Source organism: Nicotiana tabacum, chromosome 12 (assembly GCF_000715075.1).
Source record: "Nicotiana tabacum cultivar K326 chromosome 12, ASM71507v2, whole genome shotgun sequence".
In the NCBI taxonomy this organism is placed as follows: Eukaryota; Viridiplantae; Streptophyta; class Magnoliopsida; order Solanales; family Solanaceae; genus Nicotiana; species Nicotiana tabacum.
Window position 1 is genome coordinate 57,052,356 of NC_134091.1, and position 18,328 is coordinate 57,070,683.

Here is an 18,328-nt window from a genome sequence, read left to right on the forward strand (position 1 = left end):
GATCTACACTAGTCTCAAGACTACCAATAGTAACCACACATGAATGATAGACATGGTCTACTACAACAAAGTCCTCCACCGGTGTAGATACACACACAGAAGCACTTAGAGAATCACGAGGCACAACCAAATATGAAGCAAAATAGGAGGACACATAGGAATAAGTAGATCCTGGATCAAATAGAACTGAAGCATCTTTATGGAAAACTGGAATAATACCTATGATAACAGCATCAGATGGCTCGGCCTCAAGCCTAGCTAAAAAGACATAAAATCGGGGTTGGGCCCCACCACTCTGAACTGCATCCCTGGGACGGCCTCTAACTGGCTGGCCTCCACCTTTAACGGTCTGACCTCTACCTCTAATGGCCTGACTTCCACTTCTAGCTATCTGACCCCTACCTCTAGCTGGCTGAGCAGGCGATGAAGCAACCGGTGCCGGTATGATGGCACGAGAATCCTGCCGAGATCTGTTACTCGACAACCTAGGGTAATACCTCATGATGTGACCAATGTTCCCACACTCATAACACCCATCATGATGTCGTGGCTGCTGAAGCTGAAGCTGACCCGAATGGGCTGGTTAACCATTGTAGTGACTCTAGAGTGGTAGTGCACTGATAGGAGCTGAATGTGCACTAAATGTTGGTTGTCCAGAATAAGGCATAATACGACCATGACTCCCTGAAGCACCGTGAGATGCCTGAAGTGCTGAATGAAATGGCCTGGGAGGATGACCCCTACCAAAGTTACCACTGCCTCCAGACGAGGCACCACTGAGCCCACCGAACTGATGAGGCATCTTATCAGACCCCTGCCCTCTCTCCTGTGCAAGGACCATCTCGATCCTCCTCGCAACATTAGCAGCCACCTGAAAGGAAATCTCACTCCCGGTTTCCTTGGCCATCTGAAGCCTAATAGGGTGAATAAGTCCCTCAATAAACCTCCTCACTCTCTCTCCCTCAGTAGGAAGTAAAAGGAGTGCATGACGAGCTAAATCCACAAAACAGGACTCATACTGAGTAACACTCATACTTCCTTGCTGTAGACACTCAAATTGTCTTCGGTAATCATCTCTCAATGTGATAGGGAGAAACTTCTCTAGAAATAACTGTGAGAACTGTTCCCAAGTCAATGCAGGTGATCCAACTGGTCTGGTCAATGTATAATCTCTCCGTCACTTCTTGGCAGAACCCTTCATCTGAAATACAGCAAAATCGACCCCATTGGTCTCAACTATACCCATATTCCGCAATACCTCATAGCAACGGTCAAGATAATCCCGTGGGTCCTCAGAAGGTGTACCACTGAAGTGAACTGGAAAGCTCTTAGTAAACTTATCTAGTCTCACTAAGGCCTCAGAAGACATCGTGGGCCTATCAACGGCCTGTGCCACAACAACTGGCTGAACTACCCCAACTGGCGGGGCAGCTGGAGATTGATTTTGGGGAGCCATCTGCTCCGGAGCGGGAGTAGTGGAAGTTTGTGCTCCTCCTCCAGTAGTGGGAGCCATCTGCTCCTATAGCGTCTTGAAGCACTAGAGTAGCTATGAATCCTTCCGGGACCTGAACTGGTCCAATCGGTACAGTCAGAACGGGAACCTCCTCCTGAAGGTCAACCTGAGGTTCTACAACAAGTGCTGTTGCTCAAGCTCTAGACTGAACTCTACCTCTGCCAATATCACGACCTCGATCTCTACCCCTGGCCATAGTTGCCACCGGGGGGGTCTGGTCCCTGCCTGTCGGTAGATATATTACGTTTTCTCGCCATCTGCGAGAGAATAAGAATAGAATGGTTCAATCATCGATGATAGAATAAAATCGCATGACAGAATAAGAAAGAAGTGATATTGTTTCTAAACTTCATAGCCTCTGAAAGATAAATACAGACGTCTCCGTACCGATCCTTCAGACTCTACTAAGTTTGCTCGTGACTCGTGAGACCTATGTAACCTAGTGCTCTGATACCAAATGTCACGACCCAAAATTCCCACCTTCGGGACCGTGATGGCACCTAATATTTCACTTGCTAGACAAGCCAACGTTAGAATATAATTAGCCATTTTAACAAAATTTTAAATTAATTAATAACAAGGAAACAAATGCGAAATAAGTCTGAAATAAAGTGAATAATCCATAATAATTGTGATATCTAAATACCATCCCAGAACTGGAGTTACAAGTGCACGAGTTTCGAGAATAATACAAACAAAGGTCTGAAATAAATTCAAGTTGTTTGAAATATAATACGCAACTGAGATAAGATAGAAGGGGACTTCAAAACTGCGAACATTGTACAGTTATACCTCAAGTCTCCAGTGGAAGGTGTACCCGGGCAAATCTACAGTACGCTGCTCGGACCAACTCCAAAATCTGCACAAGAAGTGCAGAGTGCAGTATCAGTACAACCGATCCCATGTACTGGTAAGTGCCGAGCCTGACCTCGATAAATTATTGACGAGGCTAAGGCAGGTCACTTATATTAACCTGTACGCAATAATAATAATAACAACACTAATGGAAATAAACCAGGCAACATATTTTAAAAGTTGAAGTCAACTCGACAGTCATAACCAATTATTATTTCAATCAAATTCCGTTGCGGCATGCAACCCGCCCCAACAATATAATTCCTCAATAAATTTCTGTTGCGGCATGCAACCCGCTCCAACAATATAAACTTTAAATAAATCTGTTGCGGCGTGTAACCCGATCTCCCAATATAAACTTTAAATAAATTTGTTGCGGCGCGCAACCCGATCCCCCTATATATTTAACAACTCTTAAATGTAATAAAAATACTCTAATAAATACCACGTTCAATGAGAAACTATTAAGCATCAAGGCATACAGTAATTATAATTTATTTATGAAACAAACAATGACAAGTAGCAATTAATTATGGAAATCAGGGAGAAAATAGGCAGTTTAATATTTAATATACTAAATGTCGAGTAGCAATTAAGACACATAAATCAAATAAACATGTAACAATTATTGCAGGAATTCAAGGCATAATATTGAGCATGGAATATGAGAGAAACATTTAATATAATAATTAATATATGTTTTAAAACAATTTATGATTTCAAATAATTATACAAATAATTAATTTGACAAAGTATAGGCACTCGTCACCTTGCCTAGACAACGTTACACATGAAATTCACATAGCAAATAATTCAAGGGTTCTATTCCCTCAAGTCAAGGTTAACCATGACACTTACCTCGCTTTGCAACCAAATTCAAGTTTTCAATACACCCTTGCCTTGCGAATTATTGTCTGAAATCCTCAAATCTAGTCATAAACAATTCAATATATTCAATACAAATTGTAGGAATTAATTCAGTATGAATTTACTATTTTTTGGATTAAAATCTGAAATTCATCTCAAAAATCATCAATGGGGCCCACATCTCGAATCTCGAAAAAAATTACGAAATACGAATTCCCGTTCCGAGATGAGTCCAACCATAAAAAATTATCGAATTCCGACATCGCATTAACCTTCAAATCTTAATTTTTCATTTTGGAAGATTTTATAAAAATCTGATTTTTCTTCCATAAATTCACAGATTTATGATGTAAATGAGTATGGAATCATGATCAATATAGGATAAGGAACACTTACCCCGATGATTTTCGGTAAATATCGCCCAAAAATTGTCTTACCCTAGCTCAAAATCGAAAATGGTAGAAAATGGGTCGAAATCCCATTTACAGAACTTAAGTTCTGTTTGCCCAGGTTTTTACCCTATGCGATCGCGGACAATGCTTCGCGATCGCGAAGCATAATTTTTTTTAAGGCTGCCAAGCTTTGCTCTACGCGAACGCGGAAGGACTTATGCAATCGCGGAGAACATTTTCTCAGCCTTACGCGATCGCGTACTGCCTTATGCGATCGCATAGCACAAATGTCGTGCCCAGCTTCTGCCTTCATTTCTCCTACGCGAATGCGGCTTGGCCCTTGCATTTGCGGTGCTTTTCCTACTGTCACTGTACGATCGTGGACATTACTATGTGATAATATAGTTTAAATTTTCATCAGTTCCATTAAGCCTTCGCGATCGCGGATGTAGCCACGCGATCGCATAGAAGGAAACCAGATAACACCTGAAGCTAAGTAAAAAATCAGATTTTCTAAGTTCCAAACCACCCGTAGCCAATCCGAAATTCACCCGAGCCCTCGGGAATCCAATGCAAACATGCACACAAGTCCAATAACCCCATACGAACTCGTTCGCGCGATAAAACACCAATTTAACCCCTAGAACTACGAATAGGACGCCAAATCAAATGAAATTTTTAAGAAAACTTTATAATTTCTATTTTAACAACCGGACATCTGAGTCACGTCAAACAAGCTCCGTTTCTTACCAAATTTGGAAGACAAGTCAAAAATATAGTAATGGAGCGATACCAGATTCCGGAACTAAAATACGGACCCGGTATCAACAAAGTCAAACATTAGTCAAATCTCTTAAGTCATTAAACCTTTAAACTTAAAACAATTTCGACAACATGCGATAACTCGAGCTAGGGACCTCCGAATTAAATTTTGAGAATATGCCTAAGTCCCAAATCACGATACGGGCCTACTGGAATTGTCGAAACAGTGATCCGAGTCCGTTTTCTCAAAATATTGACCAAAGTCAACTCAGTTGAGTTTTAAGGCTCTATTTCTCATTTTAATCAATTTTTCATATAAAAACTTTCCGACAAATTCTATGGACTGCGCATGCAAGGCGAGGAATGATTAATAGTGCTTTTTGAGGTCTTAGAACACAGAAATACTTATTAAATTTAAAGATGACCTTTTGGGTCATCACACTAAAGATTTAGACTCTATGACCGTGGAGCACTTAGAGGGTTCTTTACAAGCCCATGAAGAAAAGATCAAGAGGAGACAAAAAGTGCCGCTGGAGCAACTTCTTAAAACTCATGCATCCTTTAAGGATTATGGAGGTAAACAAAATCTATCAATTGAGCGGACGAAGACGAGGTCGTGACGGATCATGGAAGAGGAAAAAGTAACGGTAACAACTTCAACAATGAAGTTAAAATCTACCAAACATTCAGAGGTCGTGGTCGTGGATATAGAGGAGGAAGAGGACCTACTACAAAGAAAACAATGGACAAAGGTATGACAAATCAAAAATTGAGTGTTACAATTGTCATAAATTTGGCCATTACTCTTGGGAATGTCGTAACAATGTTGAAGAAAAAGCTAACCTTGTTGATGACAAGAAAGAAGAAGATGAGTCAACGTTATTGATGGCACTCAAGGAATAAGACATGGATGATTGTAGCTCATGGTATTTGGACAATGGAGCAAGCAATCATATGCATGGATGCAAAGAGAAGTTTGTGGAGATCAATAAAACAGTGAGAGGTAATGTGTCCTTTGGAGATACCTCAAAGATTCAAATCTAAGGGATAAGTACGATTATGATCTCCTGTAAAGATGATAGTCACAAGCTAATTCAAGATGTTTATTACGTGCCAAAATTAAAAAATAATATTTTGAGTTTCGGCCAACTTCTTGAAAAGGAATATGACATCCACATGAAAAATATATGCATCTTTGGCTTAGAGATTCAAGTGGAATTCTAATTGCTAAAGTGCATTTGGCAAAGAATAGATTATTTTCTCTAAATCTTAAGACAATTGATGCAATGTCTTTGAAGGCTAATGTGCAAGATGAATCATGGTGTTGGCACATGCGAACTTGAATTTTTAAGCACTCAAAATAATGGGAAAAAAGAACATGGTGCATGGGATATCATCAATCAACCATCCCAATCAATTGTGTGAAGCTTGTCTTCTTGGAAAACATGCAAGGAGGAGTTTTCCAAAGGAGGCCATGTCAAGATCAACCAAACCGCTTCAGTTGTTCACACTGATGTCTGTGGACCAATAAATCGACTTTGCTTTGGTAAAAGTAAATACTTTCTGTTTTTCATTGATGACTTTAGTAGAAAGACTTGGGTTTATTTCTTCAACCAAAAATCTGAAGCTTTTGGTGCTTTTAAAAATTTTAAAGTACTTGTGGAAAAAGAAAGTGGCTATGAAATAAAAGCTTTAAGGTCCGATAGAGGAGACGAATTTACTTCAAAAGAATTTAATGACTTTTGTTAGTCTCCTAGAATTTGTCGCCCTCTAACGGTACCTTATTCACCCCAACAAAATGGAGTTGCAGAGAGAAAGAATCGAACGATTCTTAATATGGCTAGATGTATGTAGAAAGATAAAAGTATGCCCAAGGAATTTTGGGCCGAAGCTGTTTCTTGTGCAGTTTATTTGAACAACAAGTCTCCAACAAGAAATGTTAGAGATCAAACCCCTCAAGAAGCATGGAGTGGAAGAAAACCAAGTGTCAAACACTTAAGAATCTTTGGGAGCATAGCCTATGCTCATGTTCCATAACAAGGGAGAGCGAAGCTTGATGATCGAAGTGTCAAGCATGTGTTTGTTGGCTATGATACGAGTTCAAAATGCTACAAACTATACAACCCAAGTAGCGGCAAGGTGGTGGTAAGTCGCGATGTTGAATTTGATGAAAAATTGTCATGGAACTGGGAAGCTCAGGAAGAAACTTCATATGATTTTCTTCCATACTTTGGTGATGAAGAAGAACCAGAGACCGTGGAACATGTGCAGGACACAACTCCACCTCCTTCTCCAACAAATGTTGCATCTCCCTCTTCTCAAGAAAATTCAAATGAACAGCAGCAAATGACAAGGAGTATTCAAGAGCTAGAGCTCTATGAGGACACAGAAGAAGTTACTAATTTTGATTTTTTATATTGTCTCTTTGCTGAGAGTGAACCAATGAACTTTAATGAAGTTGTTACAGACAAAAGGTGGAGACAAGTCATGGAGAAGGAGATTGAGTCAATAAAGAAGAACATTACTTGGGAGTTAACAACTCTTCCCAAGGGTCATCAAGCAATTGGAGTAAAATGAGTATACAAGACAAAAAAGAATATTGATGGAGATGTGGAGAGATACAAGGCATAACTTGTGGCTAAAGGTTACAAGCAAAGGCAAAGCATTGACTATGAAGAAGTCTATGCACCTCTTGCCCGCATGGAGACGATTCGTTTGATGATCTCTTTGGCGGCACAAATTAAGTGAAAGATCCATCAACTAGATGTCAAGTCAGCCTTCTAGAATGGCTATCTTGAAGAAGAAGTATATGTTGAACAACCATTAGGCTTCGTGGTCAAAAACCACAAAGATAAAGTGCTGAAGTTGAACAAAGCTTTATATGGATTGAAGCAAGCCCCACGAGCATGGAATAGTTGCATCGACAAGTATTTTAAAGACAATGGGTTTACTCGATGTCTCCATGAATATGCTATTTATCTTAAAGTTTATACTAATAGAGATATCTTGCTTGTTTGTCTTTATGTTGATGATCTTATTTACACGGGCAATAACCCAAGTTTGTTAGAAGCTTTTAAGAAAGATATGTCCCGTGAGTTCGAGATGACAGACGTAGAGCTCATCTCATACTACTTGGGCCTAGAAGTGAAGCAGGTGGAGGATGAAATTTTTATCTCTCAAGAAAGCTATACAAAAGAATATTGAAGAAGTTCAACATGCTCATTTGCAACCCGTGAACACACCGATAGAGAGTAGGACAAAATTGTCCAAGTTTGATGAAGGACAAAAAGTGAATCCCATATTTTTCAAAGGTCTTGTGGGAAGTTTGAAGTACTTGACTTGTACCATGCCAGATATACTCTTTGCAGTTAGAGTAGTAAGTCGATTCATGTAATCTCTTACCTCCACTCATTTGAAAGTCACTAGAAGAATTTTTCATTACCTAAAAGGAACGATTGACTTTGGGCTATTTTATTCTTCTACTGGTGATTTCAACCTTATGGGATTTTGTGATAGTGATTATGCGGGAGATATTGATGATAGAAAAAGCACAAATGATTTTGTGTTTTTCTTGAGTGATTCTGTTATTTCTTGGAGTTCAAAGAAACAATCAATTGTTACTCTCTCGACTTGTGAAACTGAATATATTGCAGCAATATCTTGTACATGTCATACTATCTGGCTGAGAAGATTATTGAAAGAGCTCAATTTGCCACAAATTGAAGCTACCAAGATTTGTATTAATAACAAATCCGCACAGGCACTCGCCAAGAATCTAGTGTATCATGATCGAAGCAAGCATATAGATATAAGGTATCACTTCATCTGAGAATGCATATCTAAGAAGGAAGTCGAGCTCAAATATGTCAAGTTTCATGATCAGACTGCAGATATCTTTATAAAGCCTCTTAAGTTTGAGGATTTTCAGAGATTGAGATAAAGTTTTGGAATGAAAAAGAAAAATCAAAATTAAGGGAGAGATTTGTGATGTCCATATTGAAGAAAACAAAAAGAAAAGAAGAAATAATGGGATGGTATGTGCCTAAGTTGTTGACAAATTATAGGCAAATTGCACATGCAAATTGCATGACCAAATCGGCAACAAGCCATTTTAATTGGCTATTTGGATGGCAGCTCTTACTATAAATATAGGCCTCCGTTCTTCATTTCAAACACACCAAAATAAGAGAGAAGCAATAGAAGTTAGAGAGAGTAATCCACATATTGTAGTCTTTGAGATAAATAATGAGTGCGAGTAATATTGTAGTGATGTATTTAAAATAAAGAGTGTTATTTCTTTCAAAGTTGTAGTAGTCTCTTGACACTACTAAGTTATAATATTATAGTGATAATATTGCTCCGCTCGGGTATTATATTTTATCTCGTTAAAAGAGTTGGCGTCGTTGTTACTCTCTTGTATTATTATTATTTGCCGTGGATATTATTCCTGGTAGGGATATTATTTTTCCCCAACAATTTAAACATTAGCAGAAAGAGTATCGTGTTATGTACAGAAAATTTTGCTTCTCTATCATCACTGGTTTTTAGCTAGATGTTGTGTTTGAGTTGTTTTTTCTTTCAATTTAGTTTTTGCGAGCATTGAAGAAAATTCCGTACGAGCAACCAATTGTGTGTTCGCAATTTGATTTCCTTTCGACAAGTGTGCAGGTAAAGCAATAGTGACATTTAAGATCTGCGCGCTATCGATAAACTGATGAAGGTTACAAATTTGATTTTCTTCTATTTTTATTCATTGCAGAGAGATTATGCACTCCCAGCAGCAGCATCAACAAAAGAGGAAGACGCATTAGAGTAGCATAGTAGCAATAGCAGCAGTAGCAGCAGCAGCAATAGTTGTGTGACATACACGGAATGTCACCAAAACCAAGCAAGGACTATATGTCTATGTTATATCTCTTGTATATGTCTATGTTATTTCTCTCTGTGTCTATGTTATTTCTCTATGTGTCACAGAAATCTATTTTGTCTTAAAAGACCAAAAACAATTGTTTCTTGAGTTTATCGAATTCAACAGTAATCATGTTAAGTATACATCTCTTTATTTTAATTTCTCAACATGCATGATAAGAATATATAAAGATCAAAAAACAATACTGATCAGATCTTTGACTACTTGGACAGCCAAATCAAGGCGCCTCAATGGAATTATGTTACTATTTTATCTCACTTCATCCCCTCTCTCTATCTATCTATCTATATATATATATATATATATATATATATATATATATGGCAGATGAATGGGCCCATATTCGAATCTTATTGGGTTAGAGATTCTAATCATTTTAAGTTATATTGGGTTCTAAATTAATAATTCGTACATATTCAATAGATATTTTAAGACAAATACAATGTTTGAACTATAACTATTGGGTTCGGCCGAACCCGTAATCACGAACTAGCTCTGATATCGAATTTTGGATCCTTGCTTCTCTTTAATTGTAACGATCCGGCCGGTCGTTTTGAGAGTTGTAGCCCCATTCTCCCATTTACTGCTCATTTTAGGCTTAATAGTTGCTAGGTGACTTGTCGGGGTAGTTGGTTCGAGTCCAGAGAAATTTTGGAATGAGTTGAGACACTGAGTCTCAAGGTTGGAAACTTAAGTTAAAAAAATTGACCAGATGTTGACTTGTGTGTAAATGGCTTCAAATTGGAGTTTTGATGGTTCTGTTAGCTCCGTTGGGTGATTTTGGATCTAGGAGCGTGTCTGGATAGTGAATTGGAGGTCTGTAGTTGAATTAGGCTTGAAATGGCAAAAGTTGGAAATTTAGAAGTTTGACCGAGAGTGGACTTTGTGGTTACCAGGCTTAGATTGGGGTTTCGGGAGTTTGAGTAGGCATGTGGTGTCAATTGTTACTTGTGTGCAAAATTTGAGGTCAATCGGACGTGATTTGATAGGTTTCAGCATGGAATGTAGAAGTTGGAAGTTCAAAAGTTCATTAGGCTTGAATCGATGCACAATCCGTAGTTTTAGCATTGTTTGATGTGATTTGAAGGCTCGACTAAGTTCGTATTGTATTTTAGGACTTGTTGGTTTATTTGGTTGAGGTCCCGGGGGCCTCGGGTTGGTTTCAGATGGTTAACAGATCAAATTTGGGATTTGAAAGGTTGCTGAAGCTCCAGCTCTGGTGCAATCATACCTGGGGAATTATGATTCGCACGTGCGAGCTCGTAGAAGCGAGCACGGGAGCATAGAAACGGCCTGGGAAGGGGAGTGCAGTGGTCGCAGGTGCGAGGGGATTTCCACACCAGCGCGGTCGCAAATGCGGCGTGTTTGGGGCAGAAGCGGAGTTGGCCAGTTGGGGGTCTGTGTGCAGGTGCGATGGAATTTCCATACCCGCAAGAGCACAGACGCGGAGGAAGCATCGCAAAAGCGAAGGAGGGCCTATGAGGAATTTCCGCAGAAGCAGAGGGAATTCCGCAAAAGCGGAACCGCAGGTGCGGTTAAGTGATCCGCAAAAGCGAAAAGGCTGGGCAGTGTATTAAAATTGAGGGTTCCGTGATTTGCATCATTTTGGACATTTCAAGCTCGGCTTAGGCAATTTTTGAGAGAGATTTTGAAGGGATTCTTGAGGTAAGTCACTTGTGGTTATTTTTATTCAATAATTATGTTTCCCTATTGAATTTTTCACCTAGTTGATGTATTTTTGAGGTGTAATTTTGAGAGTTTGAGGGTAGGAATTTGGAGAGTTTAATTTTGGGATTTAAGTGACGATTTGGTAAATTTTGTATGGTTGGACTCGTGGTTGAATGGGCTTCTGAATTTTGTAACTTTTATTGGATTCAGAGACGTGGGCCTAGGGGGGCGACTTTTGAGTTGACTTTTTAACTTTTGATTAAGAACTTAGTATTTTCTTAAGGAATTGATTCTTTAGCTCGTATTGATTGTATTGAACTATTTGTGGCTAGATTTGATGTATTTGGGGGCCATTTCGCGAGGCAAGGGCTTGTCCGAGTAGGGATTTGCACATTTTGAGATAAGTAACACTTTTAAACTTGGTTCTGAGGAGATGAAACCTCGAATTTCGTGTTATGTGATTGGTGTTGAGGTGATGCACATGCTAGGTGACGGGTGTGTGGGCGTGCACCATAAGAATTGTGACTTGGTCGATTCTATGAAGCTCTATACTTGAGTAATCTTGTTGTTACCCGTATTTTCACCATATGTTAGAATAATTGAGTTGTCAGTCATGTTAGAAATCCTGCTTAGGCTACGTGTTGGTACTGTTGCGACCCACAGAGATCGTGTTAAATGTTGAATTATTTGCTTAATTTGTTAAATTGTACTTAGTCACAGTTATTATTTGCATAATATGTCTCAACCTCTGTTTTTCTTTATTTGATACATCATATCATCATTGTTTGGGCTGATTATCATGATTCTGGTGAGGCCGAGAGACTGGAGAGATTAATGACTAAGTGAGACTGATTGTCTATTGTGAGTGATATTCATGTGATCGGGCCACACGCCACAGCATGATGTATTGATTCATGCCATGATTTGGCTTATTATAGCGCTTGGGCTGGATCGGCCCCTCCAGAGTCTGCACATCCATAGTGGGCGCATTGCTAGCAGTTATTTACTTTTGGGCTGGATCTGCCCTGGTTTAATTGCATTTTGGGCTTGATCTACCATGTTCTGTGTTGAAATTTATTGTAAAACCTGAAAGCATGTCTAAATTCGTATACCTTTACTTGTAGATTATAAATTTATGAGATATTACTGTCATATTTGCTGTAAGTTTCCGTACTGTTAATACTACATGTGGATTGTATTACTCAAACTCATCACTACATTTAGTCCAAAGGTTAGATTTGTTACTTATTAAGTTGGTTGTACTCACGCTACATCCTGCACTTTGTGTGTAGATCCAGGTGTTTCCAGTCATGGCGGTCGCTAATTCACAAAGTTCAGACATTCAGAGATCATCGAGGTAGCTACTTGGCATCCGCAGGCCTTGACTCTCCTTTCTTATCTTTTAGTTATCATTCAGTTCTACTTTCTAGTTACTGTACCAAACTATGTCATTATGTAGGTGCTCATGTACTCAGTGACACCCCGATTTTTGGGAAAACTTATGTATTGAGTTATGATATTCTATTCCATTTTATGAGATTCTTGTTTATTTAGATTATTTTAGTAAATTTCAAGTTGAAAGTGTTGGAAATGTATGAGTAGTCGGCTTGCCTAGTATCATGATAGGCGCCATCACGACAGGTTGGGTTTTGGGTCATGACAAGTTAGTATCTGAGCCTTGGTTACGTAGGTCTCACGAGTCATGAGCAGGTTTAGTAGAGTCTTGCGGATCGGTACGGAGACGTCTGTACTTATCTTTGAGAGGTTGCCGAACCTTTAGGAAAACATCACATTCTTGTATTCTTGTCGTGCCGATTTGTTGATTCTGGGAACTAACTTTTGTTATTCTATTCTCGCACAGATGGTGAGCACACGTGCTATCGAACAGGACAGACAGCCACCAGTACCACCGGCTAGGGCCACGAAAGGTCGGGGTTGCGGTATGGGCCGCGATAGGGGCAGAGGTGCAGCTCGTACAACAGCTAGAGCAGCACCTGCAGATCCACCAGTTGCTCCAGCTCAGGAGCAGGTTCAAGATGTGGTTTAGCCAGTGGGGATAGCTCAGGCATCAGCTGTGCCTATTGTGATCCCAGGCCTTCAGGAGGCTTTGGCTCAGATTTTGACTGTGTGCACTAGCCTTGCTCAGGCAGTTTCTGTTCAGACCGCGCCAGCCACTTCTCAGGCCGGAGGAGGTACTCAGACTCCCACCGCCTGTACTCCAGAGTAGGTGATGCAGGGACATCAGACACCGGGGGTACTACCAGCCCAGCTGGTTGCATTTTCTCAGGCCTAGGTGGGTCCCGTTATGACTGATGATGAGAAGAGTAGACTAGAGAGATTTGGGAGGCTCCAGCCTCCATCATTAAGTGGGGCTGACTCAGAGGATGCCCAGGACTTCTTGGATAGGTGCCAGCGGATTCTTCATACGGTGTGTATTCTGGAGACCAGTGGGGTCCCGTTCACTACTTTTCAATTTACTGGGGCTGCCTTCATATGGTGCGAGGCCTATAAGAGGCGCAGGTCATTCGGTGCAGCACCACTTACATGGCATGACTTCTCCGTTCTCTTCTTGGAGAAGTTATTGCCACAGACCCGAAGGGAGGAGCTGCGTAGGCAGTTCGAGCAGCTACGTCAGGATGGCATGTTTGTGACCCAGTATGAGATGAGGTTATCAGAGTTGGCTCGTCACACAATTTGGTTGGTTCCCGCTGAGAGGGAGAGGATTCGGAGGTTCATTGATGGCCTTTATTATTAGTACCATTTTGTTATGACTTGGGAGAGTGTATCAGGTGCTACGTTTTACGAAGTGGTTGATATTGCTTGGCGGCGAGAGATGGTTCGTAGTCAGGAGCGTGAGGAGAGGGAGGCCAAGATGCCCCAGGGTTTGGATAGTTCCGGTTCATCGTGGTGAATCATCTAGCCATGGTTCGTACAGTGCTAGACCGGGTCAGTCATCTCTCAGTGCTCTCCCAGCTTAGAGTTCATCTCGCGCACCTTCAGTTCAGGGTTCATCTACACCAGGTTCCTTTGGTAGTTATTCCTATTCTCAGGGTCCGCCTCAGTATTTGCCCCCATTCTTCGAAAGAGGATGTTTCGAGTGTGGAGAGTTGGGTCATGTGAAGAAGTTTTTTCCCCGCCTTACGGGAGGTCCAGTTCAGTAGAGGAGTCAGGCCACGACTTTAGCAGCAGTTACTTCACCACCCGCCCAGTCAGCTCGGGGTGGGGCTCAGGTAGCTAGAGGTTGCCCTAGAGGGAGGTCGATCAGGAGGTGATCAGTCCCAATTCTATGCTATTCTTGCCAGGCTAGAGTTTGTTGCTTCAGACACAGTGATCATATATATTGTCTCAGTATGCCACAACGATGCTTCTATATTATTTAACTCTGGTTTCACTTAATCGTATGTATCATCATAGTTTACTCATTATCTGGATATGCCCCGTGAGTCCTTAGTTTCATCTGTTCATGTCTCTACGCCGGTGGACGATACTATTGTTGTGGACCATGTATATCGGTCATGTGTAGTGACTATTGGGATTGGAAACTAGAGTTAATCTTTTATTGCTTAGTATGGTCGATTTAGATGTGATCTTGGATATGGATTGGTTATCTCCATGTCATGCTATTCTGGATTGTCATGCCAAGACCGTGATGTTGGCGATGCCGGAGTTGCCAAGGATCGAGTGGAGAGGTTCTCTGGATTACGTTCCTAGCAGGGTGATTTCTTATTTGAAAGTCCAACGGATGGTTGGGAAGGGGTGTCTATCTTATTTGGCCTTTGTGTGGGATGTTGATGCTGATACTCCTACTATTGATTCAGTTCAGGTGGTGCGAGACTTTCCAGGTGTGTTTTCTATAGACCTGTCGGGCATGCCGCCCGACAAGGATATTGACTTTGGTATTGACTTGGTGTCCGACACTCAACCCAATTTTACTCCTCCATATCGTATGGCACCAGCTAAATTGAAAGAATTGAAAGAGCAGCTTTAGGAACTTCTTGATAAGGTACTTATTAGGCCTAGTGTATCGCCTTGGGGTGCACCGGTTCTGTTTGTGTACAAAAAATAAGGATGGTACTATGCGGATGTGCATAGACTATAGGCAGTTGAACAAAGTTACAATCAAGAACAAGTATCCTTTGTTGTGCATTGATGATCTATTCGACCAGCTTCAGGGAGCGAGGGTGTTCTCTAAGATTGATTTGAGGTTTGGGTATCACTAGTTGAAGATTCAGGACTCGGATATTCCAAAGACATCATTCAGGACCCGTTATAGTCACTATGAGTTCCTTGTGATGTTTTTTGGGCTGACCAACACCCCAGCAGCATTCATGCATCTGATGAATAGTGTATTTCAGCCATATCTCGACTCGTTTGTCATATTATTCATCAATAATATCCTGGTCTACTCTCGTATCCAGGCAGAGCATGCTCACCATTTGAGGATTGTACTATAGCGGCTGAGGGAGGAGAAACTTTATGCCAAGTTCTCCAAGTGTGAGTTTTGTCTTAGTTCAGTGGCGTTCTTGGGGAACGTGGTGTCTAGTGAGGGGATTAAGGTGTATCCAAAGAAGATAGAGGCAGTTCAGAGTTGGCCCAGACCATCCTTAGCTACTGAGATTCAGAACTTTCTCGGTTTGGTCGGTTATTACTATCACTTCGTAGAGGTTTTCTCGTCTATTGCATTGCCTTTGACCAAATTGACCCAGAAGGGTGCTCCTTTCAAGTGGTCGGATGAGTGTGAGGAGAGCTTTCAAAAGCTTAAGAGTGCCTTGAACACAGCTCCAGTTTCAACTTTTTCCTTCGGCGTCAGGCTATTATACAGTGTATTGTGATGCTTCTCGGATTGGTATTGGGTGTGTCTTGATGCAGGGGGAGAGTGATTGCTTGTGCTTTACGTCAGTTGAAGCCTCATGAGAAGAACTACCATGTCCATGATTTGGAGTTGGCTGCCATTGTTCATGATTTGAAGATTTGGAGGCACTATCTCTATGGAGTGTCTTGTGAGGTATTTACAAATCATCGGAGTCTCCAACACTTGTTCAAACAAAAGGATCTAAAATTGAGGCAGCGGAGATGGTTGGAGCTGCTAAGGGACTATGATATTACTATTCTGTATCATCCCGGGAAGGCCAATGTGGTGGACGATGCCTTGAGTAGAAAGGAGGTGAGTATGGGTAGCCTGAAATTCATTCCTATTGGTGAGAGACCGCTTGCAGTTGATGTTCAGGCCTTGGCCAACCAGTTCATTAGATTAGTTGTTTCGGAGCCTAGTCGAGTTCTAGCTTGTGTGGTTTCTCGATTTTCTTTATATGATCGCATCAGAGAGCACCAATATGATGATCCCCATTTGCTTGTCCTTAAGGACAAGGTTCAGCACAGTGATGCTAGGGATGTTACTATTGGGGATGATGGGGTGTTGAGGATGTAGGGTTGGATTTGGGTGCCTAGTGTAGATGGGTTATGTGAGTTAATTCTTGAGGAGGCCCACAGTTCGCGGTATTCCATTCATCCGGGTGCCGCGAAGATGTACCAAGACTTGAGGAAGCACTACTGGTGGAGGAGGATAAAGAAGTATATAGTGGGGTTTGTAGCTCAATGCCTAAATTGACAGCAGGTAAAGTATGAGCATCAGATACCAGGCGGATTGCTCTAGAGGCTTGACATTTCAGAGTGAAAATGGGAGCGTATCACCATGGATTTTGTAGTTGGACTCCCACGGACTTCGAAGAAGTTTGATGCTATTAGATTGATTGTGGATCTGTTGACCAAGTCCGTGCACTTTATTTCAGTTGGGACTACTTATTCTTCGGAGCGGTTGGCGGAGATTTACATTTGCGAGATTGTTCGCCTTCACGGTGTGCCGGTATCCATCATTTTAGATCGGGAAACGCAGTTTACATCGCAGTTTTGGAGAGCCGTGCAGCGAGAGTTGGGCACACAGGTTGAGTTGAGTATAACATTTCACCCTCAGATGGACGGGCAGTCCAAGCGCACTATTCAGATATTGGAGGATATGCTACGCGCTTGTGTCATAGATTTTGGGGGTTCTTGGGATCCATTCCTGCCGCTCGCAACATTTGCCTACAACAATAGCTACCAGTCGAGCATTCAGATAGCTCTGAATGAGGCTTTGTATGGAAGATAGTGTCGGTCTCCGGTGGTTGGTTTGAGCGAGGTGAGGCTAGGCTATTGGGTATTGACTATGTTCAGGATGCTTTGGACAAGTTTAAATTGATTCAGGATCGGCTTCGCACGACGCAATCTAGATAGAAGAGTTACGCCAATCGGAAGGTTCGTGATGTTATTTACATGGTTGGGGAGAAAGTACTGCGCAAGGTTTGACCCATGAAAGGTGTTATGAGGTTCGGGAAGAAGGAAAAGCTAAGCCCTCGATATATTGGGCCGTTTCAGGTGCTTCAGAGGATTGGGAAGGTGGCTTACAAGCTTGCCTTACTGCCTAGTTTGTCAACGGTTCATCTAGTATTTATGTATGTCAGCGATCCGTCTCATGTTATGGATTTCAAGACAGTTCAGTTGGATGGTGATTTGACTTATGAGGTGGAGCCGGTGGCCATTTTGGATCGGCATGTTCGAAAGTTGAGGTCAAAAGACATATCCTCAGTGAATGTGTAGTAGAGAGGTCAGCCGGTTGAGAAGGCTACTTGGTAGACCGATCGGAAGATGCGGAGCAGATATCCACGCCTATTTGAGACTCCAGGTATGTTTATAGACCCGTTCGAGGAGGAATGTTTATTTAAGAGGGAGAAGATGTAACGACCCGGCCGGTTGTTTTGATAGTTGTAGCCCATTCCCACATTTACTGCTCATTTTATGCATAGTAGTTTCTATGTGACTTGACGGTGTAGTTAGTTCGAGCCTGGAGAGGTTTCAGAATGAGTTGAGACACTGAGTCTCAAGGTTGGAAGCTTAAGTTTAAAATATTGACCGGATTTTGACTTGTGTGTAAATCGATCTGAATTGGAGTTTCGATGGTTCCGTTAGCTCCGTTTGGTGATTTTGGACTTAGGAGCATGTCCAGATAGTGATTTGGAGGTCCGTAGTTGAATTAGGTTTGAAATGACGAAAGTTAAAAATTTAGAAGTTTGACCGAAAGTGGACTTTGTGGTTACCAGGCTCGGATTTGCATTTCAAACGCTTGAGTAGGCCCGTGGTGTCATTTTTGACTTCTGTGCAAACTTTGAGGTTTCAGCATCGAATGTAGAAGTTTAAAGTTTAAAAGTTCATTAGGCTTGAATCGATGCGTGATCCATGGTATTAGCGTTGTTTGATGTGATTTGAGGGCTCAACTAAGTTCATGTCGTGTTTTAGGACTTGTTGGTA